This window comes from Pseudopodoces humilis, chromosome 2 (assembly GCF_049639895.1).
Source record: "Pseudopodoces humilis isolate 2021_Gansu_Grassland_sample_001 chromosome 2, ASM4963989v1, whole genome shotgun sequence".
Classification (NCBI taxonomy): domain Eukaryota; kingdom Metazoa; phylum Chordata; class Aves; order Passeriformes; family Paridae; genus Pseudopodoces; species Pseudopodoces humilis.
This window is the reverse complement of record NC_142201.1, coordinates 12119809-12137815: the sequence shown is the minus strand read 5'-3', so window position 1 is coordinate 12137815 and position 18007 is coordinate 12119809.

Genomic DNA, 18007 nt, shown 5'->3' with positions numbered 1-18007 from the left:
TGTTAGAAACCAAACCCTGGTGCCTTGCTCTCACACAGCATGGTTATTATTATTGTCTCTAAATAGGTTAATACATTGCTTCTTAACTCCAGCAAGCCCACAGAGTTTTTCTGTGACTTAACCAAGAAGGTAAAATTGAGGACCTCACTTCTAGCTGTAAATAAGTGATATTTGTCTTCGGGTTTTCCCCTCATGAATTCTCCATCCTGCACTTTTTTCTTAGGTTGGAAACTATCAAGGGTTTCCTCTCTGGAATGGCTTGACAGAGTTCTGAAGGTGTTTCTGGAGGAGTTAGAATTTGTCCCTCAGACAAAATGGAAATACTTTATGATGAAAAGTTAATTTTTGTAATTACCTTAAAGAATCTTGCTTGATTTCCTGACAGACCAATGACCCTTCTGTCTTGAGAGAAAAATTTTATGTTTGCTTTTCTCATCTGCTCACAGAACAGAGCAAATACAGAACAATGATCCAGAGTCTCTTTCTTTATTGTCAGGTCCTTCATATTATCAGGATCTTAGAAACACAGGCGAACACTGTTCAGTATATTTGTCATTTTTCATCATACTCTTCTAAAAAGTAACACCAAGGGCTTTGTCATCTTACTGCTAAACTTCATCAGACCCTTGCTACTGACTGAAGAGTAGCATCCAGCAGAGGACAAGAGTGAGCACCTGTAGGAGTTATGTTGATCTCAGTCAGCAGTGGGGGGACTTTTCACACTTCATAGCAGTGTGTGGCAATGTAAAATGGAGGTACTGGGAATAGACATTAAATTTTGGAATTAAATTGTTACTTGGTGTTTTTTTCAAGAAACCATACAGAAGACTTTAAACTCAGTAGAAAAAAAGAAAACAAACAACCATCCCTAAACAAACAAACAAAGAAACAAAACCCCCAAAAGATCCCTGTAAGATCTCCCTGCTGAGCTTTGTTTCCTTCTATAATAGAAAAAAACCCAGCCCACCCACCCACCCAACCTACCAACTAACCAACCAAAATCCCAACCAGAAACCATTCAGAAAAATAAAAATGTACTTTATAAAGATGTTCAGAAAAATAAGATGTACTAAAATGTATTTTCTAGCAAGAAAGGAAACACATGGATCATTTCAGTAATTGCTGTGCTAGTTAAGGTGTTCAGCTTAATGGTATATACCACAAAAAAAAAAAAAACAACCCAAATTCTTTAACCCTCCTTTCAGCCAGGAGGAGTTCTAGCACTTTTCTATTGTCAAAACCATAAATAGCAATTTATAGTGTAGATATTTGGAGTTCTGTATTCAGGTTTTTAAGTAAAAGTACATTTCATGCTGAATATTAAGAAGGTAGTTTGAAGAACTAACCCAACATTTTTTGCTAACTTCTTGAGAAAAGTAACATTTCTGCTTTAAATAAGATTCTCCCCCTCAAAAATACCCACTATCATAAAAAATTGTTTTCAGTATGTGAAATATTTATGTCACGTATTACAAAATGTTATTAAAAGTATAGTCTTAAAAAGGTAGTATTGAAAGCAGTGATATCTTTGTACATAGAACAAAAATCACATGCAAAATTACAGAATGATAGGAAAAAACCCACCTGTTCAGCCACATTATTCATTCCTTGCTAGAGAAAGGCTGTTCCCTAAGGTGCACACCTAGTGCTTATTAGCCCTTTTCAAAGCATCAAGCAGTGTAGCTGCATTCTATTCCCATGGGAGATTATTCAGTGATTTCAGAGATCTTACTGTCAGGAAGATTATCAGTATGCTATTTAACCTCAATTTTCTTTATCCTAATTTAGTGTCATTACTCTCAGTTACACCATCATAACATGTTTTGAGATATAATATGAACAAATAGATACTTAACAACAAGATAAACATCCCATCAGCCTTGCATAGGGAGGATTATTTTTAGATTCTCTTTAAACTCGGAGAGTCTAGTCTGATGTCTCAGCTGAGGCAATAAAAATAGTATTAAAAAAAAAAAAAGTTAATGTCAAACGATGCATTTTCATAGACAGTTACCATGTAACAATTACTGCAGGAGGTCTGGTTTTGTAACTCTTGGTTACCCCTGGGTGACAATGCTTATAATCATTTTGCTAACTCAGACTTTGCTAAAAAAACAACTCTGTGCTGCAATAATAGATGTACAAAAAAACCCAAAAAACAACAAACTAGCCTCAGGATGAACAAAATAATGCACAGAAAAAAAATGTTAGAAAATTCCCCTAGCAAAAAGAACAGAAGAATCTTGTTTCTTTATTGGTATTTTGTTTTAGACTCTTAAGTTTAGAATGCTGAAAAGCCAAATCTGATGGTTGTTATAAATAGCTCATGGGTTTTTTTTCCAACCAAAATAAGATTAAATTCACAGGGTTGTAATATTACAAAAAAGAGCTCAACTAGTGCTGTTGATAAGCTTCCCTACTAAAAGAGCTCATTCCTGCGTAGTTTGGAAGGATACTAATTAATTGACAAAGCTGAGAGATGTATGCCACAAAGAGAGGGATATGAGCTGAACTTGCCCTAGATGTCACCATTATGAATGCTAAACAAGCACTGGTCAGCTTTTTAATGACCTAAAAATGTGGGTAAAATTCAAAAGCTTTCCAGGCAAACTCACAGAGCACAAGTTATTGCACTTCATTCCACTCCCAGCCTCTCCCAGAAATATTATTTGGAGTATATTTGTTTCGCTACCAAGTACATCTACAACAACTTTTAAGACAGGGCTTCATACATCCTATTACAAATTAGGTGTTCAGTTACCTTTTTCTCTTGCCTTTCCTAAGGCATTCCTCATCCATACTCAAGGCACAAGTTTGTCCATCTGGATGACTGCGCTAAACACGTGTGCTCACATTCTAGTTTCCCAAATTACAGTTTTTTCACTTTTTCTAACCAGACATCAGAATCTGTATAACAGCAGCAGGAGGAAAGAAACAAGAGACATTCCTGCCTTACAAGATCAGGCTTCTCTCCTGGGACAAGAATCCCTCAATTATTCAGATATAAGAGCTCAATGACATGAAATTGAGTCAATCCAAGCAGGCAGTTTAAGGGTAGCAGTTCAGAACAAAGTCTTAACAGATTTCCCTATATATGTGCGTATATGTATATATGAAATTTTCATTTAGTTTATTTTGTTAACATAAAACCATTCTTCGAAAAAATGTTTAAATTCCATGTTGCTGGATTCAAAGCTCTGCATTTTGGAGTCAATCTGATTTTATTGCTTACCTTACAGCTTTTTAAAAATACTTATAGAGAGACATGCAATTTTCTTACACTAGGAAAACTCCACAATTACTGAAGGCACTTAACTTCAGTTACTTTGAAGAACTCATCTTTGGCCAGGAATCAATATGGCAATTTTCAGTCCAGAAGGAAAACTATCAAGAAGGTATCCCTGTCAGAAAACTGAGTGTGATTATAAAATATCTTTCAGAAACCTAATGATAGCATTTCCTACTAAATGACAGCTATAACAATGATTTGCTGTGAGATCGCATCACAATTTTCAATAACCTTTCCATTCTCAGCATTTGGACACTGTCAGGAAAGATAGTGTAATTAAGGGGAAGAGAAAGAGAGGGTGTCATCCATTTATGCCTTCATCTTTTACAATCCAATTTATCCAACAGATTTTAAAACCAATAGATGAAAAAGAGTTTACAATTCACAGAGTGAACAGATGGCACGGCAACATTGGAAATGACAGTGCATACACACCGAATGAACTGGTGTTCTGCTCTAGTTAAGAGGCTGTCAACATTTGTATTACAAACCTCGGATTTCAAGGGTTTGTAAGTTGTCTCTTTTAGATAACATCTGGAAAGATTGGCTTACAAGCTACATGGCTAGGTACTATGCAAAAAAACAAATCCAAAACAAAAACCAGCATGTTTATTACTTTCATATCCTTTACACTCATCTAATAATATTGTAAGTCTTACCAGTGATTTAAATTGCTGAGACAGTGCCTTTATTTTCCTGAGGGATTTGAACAGGCAGGTGAGTGTGTGAGTGGCTGTGCTGGCTGGGCACAGGAGGGTGTGGCTGTCCCAAATCTCCTCCTTTCCACAGGAAGCTTTAAGCATGACTGCTGAGACCTGCCCAAACACTCCATACCTGGGGTATCGCTGTCTTTTGAGGCACTTCCAGACCCTATGTGAAGCTATTCCCAGGAACAAAAGTGATCAAGATGCCAAACACAAAAGACATTTTAAGTAGCACTACACCCAAAGTAGTATATGTTTGGGATAAATACCACTTTTGGGCCTAGAAAGATTGCAAGCTCTGCTGAAACAATTAGTTTTTTACACTAAGAGTCTCCAACAGTGGTTTGCATAGGGAGAGGGGCAGCTATGCATTGCATGAAAATCCTGCTTATACAAGGTGTCAGTTTTGGTCACAAAGAAAAATCAGAAGATTGTAGCATTTTGCCTTGAGAAAATGTAATGGCAGCTCAGGAGGGATTTCAGGATTTTGCTCACCAACCAAACAATTTAAAATTATATGCTGCTAAGCACTAAACTGATTACAGGATTAGTATCACCATATTGTGCAAACTAACTGTAGGTTTGAATTTGTGATCTCTGTGGCTGGCAATAATCTTGCATTGAACATAAAGCCAAACTTTGGTCTTACTTGATAAATGGGTCTACAGTGTTTAGTTTTGAGGTAAAAGTGAGAAATCAGTAAATATTGTAGTAATAGATTCATTGAAGCTATTCTATGAAGGGGTGTTTTGGACTGTGAAAGAATATATAGAAAAAGCAAAGAGTTAATATATGTACTAGAAGTAATAATGTGATTTTCAACATGGATAACTGTGACCTCATTCTTTCAGGAGGAAACATCAAGAAATGAACAAACTAACCACCCAGTCAAACTGGAAATTACATTTTTAGTGCCGTTTAGAGGAAAAGAAATAAAGTACAATCAATCTGAGTTGCACCCACTGAGACATCCATATGTCAAAGAGATTATTTCAATGGAATAATAGGAGTCATTCCTCTAAAGTCCTAAATTAGGATTTTTACAGGTGTTTGTATCCTAATGCTCTTAGAATTCCATGACTAGTACATGCCCCAGGCACATTAGAAATTCCTCTCTTGGATGGAATATGTATTACAAAAACTTTTCAGTTTCAGGACATTGTCAACAAAAACTTGAGGCATTTAAAAAAGACAAAATATAGATAAAAGGCTAAAAAGGAGTGAGAGATTAATGTAAAAAACTAATTAATATAAATAGCTTTGATTAATACTGAGAGGGTAAGTAGTAAGTGAATATATTTGCTGGTATATCCAATTAAATTCCACTATGTTGCTAGCATCTGAGTAATAATGGGATAAATAACTAAAATATTCTGATTTGTATGATGTGACTTTAAGTAAATAAGTAGATTCTGAAAGAGGAATATTAAGCTTAACAACTTCAAATATGGAAAAGTGGTACTGAGAGAGGAGAGAATACAACCACTAGGACTTTAAATGAAGGTCTCATTGTCTTTTAGCAGAACCTCAACTTCTTTTCCTCACAGAACTAGATGGGAGCTGCAAACTGAAAGCTCTGCCTTTCAATGAATGCAGCAGCAATGTCCTTGTTTTCATTTCCCTTTGATGTTCTGAAGAAGCAACACTTGCTGTTCCCTGTCTCCCTGTTCCCTGTAAGAAACCACTTCCTAAATTCATCTCTCACTCACTTTGATCAGATACTACATTCTGAACACATGACTTGATCTCTTTCACCACACAGATGCTGGACTCACTGTGCCCAGTCTGAGCCCCTCACCTGGCTCTGATCCACAACCTCAACCTGGGGCTGTGTGTCCTCCTTTGCTCCATGAATTTGGGGTCCATGATGTACTGGCTCCCATTCCCTCTTGGCTACTTGAGTAGTAGCTTGAACTTGTATTTTGAAATTAATGAATTTTGGCTTATGAGGAAAAGCTAATTAAAATACATAGTGTTGATCCTTTTCATAATTTTTGAAGAAACCTGAGATTCTAATATCTCAGTACAATATTAAAATAGACCGTGCATTTCCCAAGCTTTCTATAGAGATTGTAGGGACTAAATTACAGTTTCTATGTATCAGAAAATACTTTTTGAAATATTCTCTGGAATTTGAAATCTTAATTGACATATTTCTCTAGAATCACAAATTAAAAATGGCTATCTGCTTATGCAGAGCATTATTAAGAAGTTTATTTTGTCCAAACAGAAAATAAATTCTACAGGTTAGATTGAGCCTTCCATCTAATAAGGTTTTCAGGAAAATCAAAACTGGGAATCTGTGATTACTGACTGTGACATAATCCATGAATGTTCTCAAAGGCCAGTGTTAAAATACTCTGGAAAAACTGGAATATGGTGACCTTTTATTGATAAAACATGATAGAAGATATGAAATGCTGCTTGTTTTCTAGAGATTTTTTTAAATTATAACCATCTTCAAACACTGTATCCAACAGACACAATCCAGAAAATCAGCTACTTTCTCTGTCCTTGCTTAAAAAGTGAAACAAACATACATGTCAGACTGAAAGTTTCAAGTCCTGTACATTTGGCAATGTCTGAGAGCAAGAGATCTTATTTTGAGGGACTGCAAGGTAATCTGAAGTGTCAATGTGCGTGAACATGACCTGAACTCTAGACTGAAATTCTCTGTGCCACCATCTTCCCAACTTTTCTGACAAATGTGTATGTTTGCAGAACAGATCAGTGTTTACCTCTTTTTTTCTCTGCTAACAACGTGGGTCAGGTTCAGCTGTAAATGTGTTTCCTTCCAGGTATATGAAAGTGTGGGTATATCTAGATGAGACTAATAAATGTATGTCTTCACTGTACCAAACAGTGCCATCCAGCTTCTCTAGGAGTTCCCTGACTCCTGTGCCAAGGTAGTTAATTAAAATACCAACAAATATTTGCTGAATTGGAGAGCAGTGCTTAACAAACATTATTAATAACTTGATTTTGACCTAATATTTTTTTTTCTAGGACTCTTAAGTATTGACCTTTTGTCAGGCCCTATCCTGTGTCATAATACTTTTATTGATTCTCATCTTTTCCGTCTTAGTTGACAAGTTTCCTAATCTAAGATTTTATAAAATTCTACTGGAGTTTAAATAATGAGATTTACGACGTACACAAAACAACAGTTATGAAAATAAAGATATTAAATCTAGGTCCTAGAATGTCTTTCTATTTCCTTTTATTTCTTTCATTTCCTCACTCCATTAGCACTGGCTGGCATGGATAATGCTTCTGGACATCACATGCCTTGTGGTTGCACAGATGCTCAGCCCTTCATTCAGGTCAGGGCTGCCTTCACCCCAGCACAGAGCTGTATGTTACAGATGTCAGAATAATGAGTCTGAAAGAACCATGATCACTTCACCGTCTTTTTAAAGCATAAATGTTCCTGAGACTGCAATTTCATGCACCAATTGTTTCAGATTTCTGAAATGAAGATTACCTGGTCCTTCCCTCACTCAAGACTATTGTGTTTGAGTTTTCTACCATCTCTTTTGTGATAATCTGTTTCCATATTATAATTGCTTCTTTCCAAACCTAGATTCAACAATCATTTTTCTTTCCTGAGATTTTCTTCAATAACAAGGGACATGCTATTGAATCTGAGGCACGTTTTCATTTTTTAGTGATCTTTCAGCTCTACTTTAAACCTTACACTGTTGAGAGCATACTTTTACTGGTTTCTTGGCTTTCTGGCTGATGATGTCCTTGACATTTTTTTGTTTTACTGTCCTTCCTAGTTTCTAATTATTTTATGAACAATAAATACACTGTTGGTCCACAGAGTTCCATGGTTAGTCATGGTCCAGACGTTCTTTGGACAGTTGCACTGTCCACATATTCTTTCTCACCAACCCCTGTGTTGTTTAAACATTGTCTTTTAGGCACTAAATACATAAAATTAACTTTTTATTATGCAATTCAATGAACTCCTACTAATATGGGCTTACTTGCTTTTTCCTGAATGTGATATCTAGGAAATGTTCCTATTTCTTTCACTTCCCTGGCTATCATTGTCTTCTGCTGTCCAAATTCCTGAAGCCATTTTCCACAGTTATAGCATCATGTCCATACTTCATTCACTAGCTGGAAGAGGTGGAGGTTTTCACTGTGTTTAAACATATAGCTATACTCTCTGCTAAATGAGTGTTCCTACTGTCTTACTTCCCAAACCCCTGGTGTTCATCCTTTCATTCACAGTTTCATCCACTGTAAAGTTTTAAGTCACACATTATCCCTCTCTTAAACCTATAGAGTAAATTGATTTTCTACTAATATTCTTGTTTAATTTTTTAGCTTTAATGGTAAAATCTTCGTATTTTGGTTCAATTATGGTTCTGTCTTGGATTGTGGAGCCACATGAAAACCCTTTACCCATTAACCACTGGTTACTGACAGGGTACTTTTACCTCTAACCCAGGAAAGTTGCAAAGTGTGACAGGACTCTGGGGACTGGCTGTGATGAAAAAGAAATAATACAGCTATCCCAGCCATTATCTGAAAGCTGCATTGAAATACATATGCTGAGTTTCACCATAATTATTTTTACCTGTCCCCAGCACTGACTGAGGAACCCAGTGTTTATTTTTTGTTCTGAGTTTTTCCAAATGCCTCAGTGAGAAAGAAAATAACTTCCCATAAAGGAGATAAATCTGTGCTCAGGACTGCATAAAAGAGGTGAATACAGCATATCTCCCTTTCCTCCCCCTTTTATTCATCTGTAATCATCTGTTTCATGAAGCAGACATGAGTCTGATAACTCACTATGGTGAACGGTGTTTGATATTTTGTAAACAATTTTGTCACCCAGCTGTCCATAGATTGTTACTGTAAATATACATTTCTTCAAACAAATGAGGCATTTTACAGGAACCCCATGTTGAATCAGCTATAAATTTTGTTGATGCAGAGATTTAAATGAAATTGTCAAAGAACTCAGTTCTGCTCCTCCTGGAAAGAACATCTTTTACTTTTTAGTCATCTTTGGTTTGAGAATTGGAGGACATGCAAAGATGGAAGAAGGTGTTGCTCTTGGTTGTCCAAGCCAACCAACTGCAGATCTTAACAATGGAGAATGGGAAAAAAAAAAAAATTACTTAATGCTACTTGGACATATTGCATAAGCTTATTGATGTTACATCATTATTTATGCAGCATATTCACATACATCTTATCTGAAGAGCTGAAAAAATAGGTACATCCCAAAGGTGGCTCATAAGAAAGGCAGCTAATGCATTTTTATGTTCAATTTTATAATTGAACATTGAAATGGGATCATTTTAGTATACGGATGTTTTAATTGATATAGTTATTAATGAATATATTACGTAGCTTAAAATGCAGTATATAAATAAATACATATTGTGCATATGTTTATCATCATTTCAATGATAAATCAAAGACAACAATTGTATCTATTTAATGTCTTAATTGTTTTTTCATGCCTTTCTTTTTTTAAATGCTTGCTATAAATGTGTGTTTTGGGCTTTAGTGGATAAACAAAATGTGTGAGATTATACTAGCAACACAAAGCAGTGATCAAGTTAAACTTCTGTGCACATTTTAGAGGTCATCATTAACATATGACCATATTTTTTAAGCATCTTCTGTTACTCAGATTAAGAAAATCAGAAAGTTATTGAATAATTCAGGTTAGAAAAGCCTGATTCAGTTTAGAAGGACATCTATAAAGCAAGATAAGTATACTTTTAGTTTCAAAGTTTAGGTATAGGTATTTGAGAATGAGGTCTTGTTTACAAACCCTGTTAGAATAGTAGAACACTATTGTTCCTGGTTTATTCTCAATTTGCTCTATTCATAATATTATTTTATCTCAAGTCCAAATTTTTCCTAAAACTAAATAAAACTAAATAATGGAATGTTCTTTATCATATTTTCTTACAGGACAATAACTCTGAATCATCTCCCCTAGGCAAAATTATTGCATCCAATAAATACACAGTAATACATACAATAATACAGGAGTACTCTTGTATATTCTGCAAAATGCAGGAGATGTGTTTCTATTTAAAATGAGATAGCAAATTCCATTCGATCTCTCAGCTTGGTTTAAGATTGATTGACATTTTCTACTTGCTTGGAAGTGGTCTCCTCCTTTTTGTCTGTAGGTGGTCTCAGTGTGGCAAACTAAAGGACCCTCCTGCAGTTTTTTCTGTGAATCATCCCTGCCTACAAGCATAGCTTCTTTACATAATGCATCTGCAACTCTAAAGGTCCTTATTTCAGTCAAATCTGGTTGACAACCAGTTTCTGGAGTTAAAAGAGTGGTTGTGTGTCAACAGAAATGGAGCACATATGTTTTGATAATCCGAACTGTTTAAGTTTGGCTGTCAGATTGGACTGCACATATCAGAAGTCAAATTAAAGCTGTATCCTGAAGCTTTGCTCCTTACCAGCAAAACACCTGAGAAAAGCAACTTGAAAGCTGGGTCAGAATGGAAGATCAACACAATACTACATAGTGCTATCTCTGTTACACTATGAAAGGAGCGCTGTTATCTGACCTGGCACTCAAGATAAAGAGCTTTGCTGATAATGCAAGATGCATTTCTTTCGACTAATACAATAACTGTGCCCGAATGCAACTTCACCTCTCCACTTGTGTGTATGAGAACACCCAGTCTGAGCAAACTGCACCACACTCTGCATCATTCTCCATAGTGTTATGTAGAATAGTGAAAGATATTCTGCTGCTAATGAAGAAAGGTACTTAGAGGAGGATTCATGGTTATAGCCTGCAGGCAAGAAAACAACATTAAGAGTAAAGAGTGTCATTTAAACGCTAAGGGTTATTTAAGATTGCTGAAGTAAAATTACTTCAAAGGGCTGAGTTAACAGCTTCAGCTATAAAGATGTATCTTAGAGATATTTTTCTTGAAGTGATTGCATGCTTATTTCTGTCATCTTTCCCAGTTCATTTGTCTTTACTTCCTAAGACTTTATAAATGATTCTTACAATTCAGTAAGCTGAGGATAAGCACTATTCTACGTGATAAAGGGGAAATGAGAGTCCTTGTCTGTGGAGGATCTCCGCACTGCTTCTCTTGTTATCTACTGTATGCAGGTGCTGGTGGCCTGGTTACACTCATGTTCCATTGTCTTCTCACGTGCACAAACTTCCCATTGTGATTGCTGCTGCTACCAGTGCTTCACAGCCTGTGCCTTTTCTGCTTCCTCACTGCACAAATGGTCTCCAGATTTCCTCATTCCCACAAGAAAGAACTTAGAAATGATGTTAAAAAAAAAGATGCTGAACTTTCAAAGGCCCCTGTTCAGCCAAAGCAAGAGGGTACAGTGAGGGCTGTGACCTCCTGCAGCAGAAAAGGGGGAAAAAGCCAGCAGCAGCAGAGCTGGAAGAGGAAGGGAAGGAAACGAAGGGAGCCAGGGCTGGGCAAGCCCTGTGGAGCAGAGACCTGAGGCACTGCTCTGCTGCAGATGTGGTCTGGGGCCTCCAGTAGAAGATGAGCTTCTCTCTTGTCTCATGGCAAGGAAAATAAAATACATTTTTGTGAGTCAAATCACTGGAAATCATTCAGAAGCTGAAATGTAGCATGGCTGTGATAGGGAAGGGTAAAGAAAACAAGGGGTTCCAGAGCACTGCCAGAGACAGAGCAGGTGGGATGCTGCCTGCTGGCACTTGGACTTCAAAAAAGGCACGCACTAGTTTTTAAGCAGGCAGAAACAGAAGTGAGTAATACACAAGAGTAATCAGGCTGAGCTGTTATGAAACAATGACTGGAAAGAAAGCACTTTGGCAATTCCAGTTGTGAAATTTCTCCTTGAAAATAGCTAAAGCATAAAGTATTGGTTGTTGTTTCTAAAATCTTATCTCCCTCTCAATATCTTTTTCCTTCAGCCAGAAGTATGGCAGATTTTACAAACAGACTGAAGACATTTCCAGATATGTATTTACTACCTATAATTATTAAAAATCCTGACCTGGACATAGTAGCAGAAGTTTGAGGAAAACGTAACTTTGTTACCCCTGTTTCTGTAGAAATAACCAAAAGATTCACTGTATCAAAAATGCAGTCTGTTTCTTAGGGACAGGTATATCTACCTATGTGAATAAGAACTCCTTGGGTTAAAACAAGTACATTAACAGTGCAGAGGACTACAGTGCACAGTAGTATGTACTGCAATTTTCTTACCATAACCACTTCATATAAAAACAGAATGTTTGTACCAAAATACCCCCTCAGCTGTTAGCTAATGCATGTTTATCAACAAGTTATAAATTAAAACAAAAGGCATTGAGAAGCAATAGCATCTGTATGCATTTTATCAGTCTTTTAAATGGATTATTCCATCAAATATTATAAATTGGTCATCAGAAACTGTAGCCCTGTGAGGTATGATTATATCCTTCTCTCCTTTCAACATCCTAAGCTAATAACAATTTTCAAGAGCAGAATTGAGAGGTAAAGAGATCAGATAACTTCCCAGCCATTCCCTTAATGTGAATGAAGCACAATGTTATTTCAGCTAAGTATTCAAAACTCCAGCAATTTCATCTGCAGTAAGTTTCTGAAAAATGATCAGTGCCAGCAGATCTAGGCTGATGTATCTCTACAAGTAAAACTGCCAGGACACACACAGGGTTTGCTGTGTTCTTGAAGCATCTTGCTTTACAACAGAAAATGGATAGAGCATTTGAGCTAACTATGGAGAACTGTTTTATAAACAACTTTATAAATAATTGTTGCTACATCTATATTATATATTAGTAAGAGCTGAGTTCCTAAACTGAATATTGATTAGGTTATACACTGTGTTTTCTCTTTTGTGGCTGTATTTGTCTCAGTTGTCTTGGCTTGTATCTGTCTTATTTTCTTTCAGCACCCCTTAACCCAAAGTAATCTTAGTTGAACTCTGAGTCTGGTCTCAGATGCATGCTATGAGAAGGGCTAAACTACACACAAACAGATGTTACAGGGCTGGGAATTTGCTATGACAAGACTCACTGGGATGGAGTAATTGCATTCTGGCAGCAGGAACTCTCCAGCAAAGCTGTGCCATAGTAATTCCAGAGGATTACAGTGATTACCAATGACAAAACACCTTCCTGTGGATTTGTGGATTTTTTTTTCCAGAGAGGCTAAATCACTGGAGTTCAGTTCTAGGGCAACAATATAGAAAAGCATAATCATGCTTTACTACTGGGTTTAAAGAGGTAAAAAAAATATAAAAATACTAGTTTTATCTTCAAGCAGCTGAAGCCTTGGTAACACAGATGCTCAGATCTATTCTTTATTTTATATTTCATACATAAGTTTTGCTTTGATTCAGGCTGGTAGCTCAAACCTTTATTACTCTTAGAATAGAGAAATAAAAAGGAAAGAAAGAAAGAGAAATCTGAAAGGAAAATAGCAGGCATATTTGGTGAATTGCCTGCACCACAGCAAGCTGAGATGCCCTATACTTTACAAAGCAATTTTGAAATGCTTTTATTCATTCCTTTTAAATAATGTCTTCTAGTTATAGCATTTTCAAAGGTAAAGAAAATTTATATTCCGAGTCTTGCTTGAACCTCCTCTTCAGTGTATATGTACATGTTACACACATGTAACAATTGACCTGAAAACGTCTAAAGGATCTGGTAGTACCTAATTTACTAATATAGTCTGGCCAATCACACTTTTTCTGTCAATTCTCCCTATTTTTTTCGTGGTCATCCCCATTTGCCCTTATATGTTTGACACTGAAGTAAGAAACCACCCAAGGTCTCATGCAACGGTTGTGCCTTCCAAATTTCAAAGCAGCATTTCTGTTTATGTTACTCTTAGAGGTCAAGTTTTTTTTTTTAACATGGCAGGAAAAATAATAAGACCAAAACAAATTCAGGAAAATCTACTGAAATTAATATTTTTTGAGCTTGATAGTAATTTTGGGATGTTATAAAGACATTGTTAATAATAATTTAACAAATTAAGTATCCTTTGCAATTTTATTATACATGAAAATTTGAGATAATAGAATTGCAGAAGTGACACTGATACAGAAAAGATTCATTTGTTGATGACATCAGTATCATAGTACGTCTGCTTTAAAAATGTATTGTCATCCAAAAATTAAGATTGAGTTAGGTAATTGTTAGGCATTTTTTACTTTTTTTTTTAATAGAGGCTGGACTGTATGCAACAGAATGCATCTCATTCTTTATATTCTTTAAAATTTCTTTCCCTGTTCTGAAAAAATTCTTTAGTTATAGATACCCTTTAGATACTTTTTCTATTCTTATACTATATGTTCCATTTTGTTGTCTTCTCTTCCTAAGATGGATTTTTACTTTGTATTTTAACCATGAAGACTTAAATAATGTAGTATAATATAAAATACACTTGTTTGCTGAAAATCTATAGACATCCCATCCCATGGCAACAAGTCTATAAATTAATGCAGTGTGGGTTCACCATTTGAGTATATTGAAGCTACACAAAATAATTAATTTCCTCTAGTGCATTAGAGGAAAATAATTACAAGATCCAGCACTGAATTACTGCTACAGTCTTAATCATCTCATATCCACCAGAAGGTAATCTTGTCCCAATTATAGATCCAGCTGGAAATGGATTTAAAGCTAGATAGCTCTTCAGGTTTTTCTTGGCCAAGTGTAGGAATAGAAATGTCTTGACAGCATAATTAATAGAAGCACCACTAACATTGAAATGCAGACTATGTAACACTCCATGTGCCAGGTGCAATGCTGTGTCTTTTTGACTTAATGATTAAATTTGAAGCAGCTATGAAATGCTTTTATGTTATTTTCAGTAAGACTGAGAATTAAATTTGTTATTTAAAACAGGAGTTGCTTCGTGGTTTAAGGTTAATCTAGTTAAAATGCAATGTTATACTGGGGATTCTCTGGAGACTTTTAAAAAACAAAGCATTCTACAAAATTGAAGCATTTGAAGTTCTTAATATTGGTGTTTTCTAAGACATCTTTTGTGACATATAAAATATTCCTGAACTACTTTTTCAGTAGATTCTCTGTTTTGACATTTGAGGATTGTCAGAAAGTTCCCAGGATCTCTTGCAGCTCTTTTTGTAAATGAAAGAAGGACGTGCCATCTACCCATAATACTCCTTCCTGAAAAATTGTAATAGCACGTTTCCAATAAGCTAATTATTTTACTTTTCTTCAGTCTCACTTAGAAAAACTATTTCACCCTGGTAATTCAATCAAATTTCTGCTACTCAAAGCCAACCTCTATCTTCCATTTTGTCTCAGTAGCTGTCAGTAGCTGGCACAAGATTTATTTTATAATCTTTCAAAAGTTTGTTTCCAGTCTTTGAGACCTTGTAGTGCACTCTTGGTCACAGTGCCTTTCTTTATTTTCTTTTTCCTTGATGCTCTTCTGACTCTTAAGACCTGATATCTCTTCTTTGACTTCATTTCTCCTTCACATTTGTTTTTAAATAGGCAGAAAAGCCAGCTCAACTAAACTATCCAACGGTTTTAATATTTTAGTTTGTCAATACTCAGAAGCTGAAGTAATTTCAAAGTCATAAAGCTTGACTATTCAGTCTCCAGTTCTACAACCAGATGTCTACTACATTTTCTCTGAGGCAGCTCTGTCATTCACTGGGCAGGCTGTGTGGAACTCATCTTTTGTAGGAATAATGGGATGCCTTCATCTGCTTTTTAATGTTTGGTTTGCATGCCTACAATTTGGTTATGTATGAAATTCTTTCAACCTCTGTTCTTTGTTCAGAATTGTGCACAATGAAAAACTTAGGTACCTTAGAAACAATTCCTTAATCTGTACAGAATGTTTGTTAGGTTGGCCAAAGCTCATTCTTGCTGATAGCATTGTGCTAGGTGGAGTCAGCTCTGTGCTGCTATGAATGGCTACAATTTGGAGGCTTAGGTTAGGGTAGTTTCAAAGCCTGATTAAACCTGTTCTGTGTGTTCAGGCTTGGCTGTATCATGAGAACCTGGCTTTTAGGAAGTAGCTTTACAGGTTTAGAATTGGATCTTCATGCCAGAAAGGTGGTACAACACAGTGCTTTGAGTGACTGATTTCTGATCTGGGGTGACTGCAACACAGTGTGAATGTGCATAAGTTATTTTTCAGGGAGCCAACCCACCTCTGGGTATCCATCTACTACAGCAGCAGGAAGTGCAGTTTGGCATCATCATATCGTTAGGACTGATTCCAAATCTTTGACCTCTGAAAAGCTGACAAAATACCAACAACCTGCACTGGAAAAGAGTGAGTCATATGTTTAATAAGCCTGTTTTCACAAAATTTACTAACTAAAAAAAGCTCACAAGTGTTTGGATCTGCAAAGCAGTGATTTATCAGGGATGACACTTGGAGTTGTTAAGGTTACCTGGGGCTAGGATTAGGATGGATAATCTTTTTAAACTAATTTTCCTGCTATTCCCACTCCTATTGGTCAATGATAGGCTTTCCTTCTTCTTCACACAGTCTTGACTTGCTTTAATTTACTTCTCTTACCTCTTCTCCCTCAGAAATAATGTTGATCTTTACAGTAGAGTAGGAATTGATGACTTCTGGGTAGTTTTACCCTTTCCCTCCTTAGCCTGGTCTTCTTTTCCAAAGAAGGAACTCTGTGAAGGAGGTTTATTTTGTTTTAAGAAGAGTTGAAACCATGCCTTTTAACAAATTTTGAAGGTCTTCAGACGGTTCAGAAACTAATCCTTTTTCATAAAAGTCTTTGCACCTTTTCAATAAATCATAATTTACTTTTTCTTTGGGAGATTGCTGTGAAAATGCTGGCAAAATTAAACTGACCGAACTCAGAACCTTATATCATCAGCCTGAAAGGGTGGCAGAGTGATCAGCCACACTTAGAGCTGCAGGATAAGAAGAATTATTGATTGAGAGGTGCTAAATGCAGCTTTAGACATCAGCCAGCTGCCTCAGAGACAGGCAAGAGCCTAAATATGGGATCAGAGAGCTCAAATCAGGGTCACCAGGCTGTATATGACAACTTTAGCTGACCGACTGCTGGTGAGCAGAAAAGAGTCTGAGAAAGCTTCCAGGCTAACCACAGCCCCTTTCATTTCAGACATGTCACCCAGAATGATCAGCAGTCCTGCATGTACACCTGCAAGCTCCTGGGGGACAGGAGCTTGATTTTGTGTTTCAGGAAATCAGTTTATTACTTATAAAGTTAATCCTTTGGTGTATACAGAAATGGAATAAAAATAATAACAAAAGAGTAGAAATTAAGCTGAAAAGATGAGGGTTTGATGCACAAAATTTTCTCCACTTAAGGAGGCTTTTAACATGCATGCATACTAATCTTGCAACTTTTAAAGACTTTTACAATTGCTAAAATGTAGAAGTCATTAATCTTAATACAGCTTACTAAAGCATTTCTTGGTTTGTGCAATTCAATTTAGAAAAAATTAGCTAGTATGATAAGAATTTTTACTGTGACCAGATGAAAAAGCAAGCTATAAAAATGGTGCAAAATATTGAAAATTATGTTTTATGTTTGTCTGTTTTCTAAATAATTGGATAAGTATTTTAAATAAAGAAAAAGAAATTCTTTGAGCTTTACTAACCCCTTAAAGAATTAAGGATTTGAATTCCTCCAAACTTCCAAGTTTTACTCACTCAAAATGACATTTGGGTTTTGGTTTTAGCACAGCTTATCCATCATAAAATGATGAAAGATTTTTTTTTTTTTTCTGCTGTATTCTATTCCTCTTTACTGCATTTCTTCTTCCTTCACTTTCTTGTCTTGAACTGCACTTCTCTGGTATTAGGCCATTCACACAACCCTAGGTGAGCACAGCCTGTGCAGGGGAGAGCTTTGTCAGCAGGGGTAAGGAGGGGTTATCGTTAATGCAGGACAGTGCATCTGTGTGTCTCCAAGTATGGACAGGCTTCAGGCTACAGCTACAAGAAGAACCAGACACTTTGAAGTGTTCATGTGTCTGCAGAGAATTTGATCATCTGGCACCTCAGGCAGA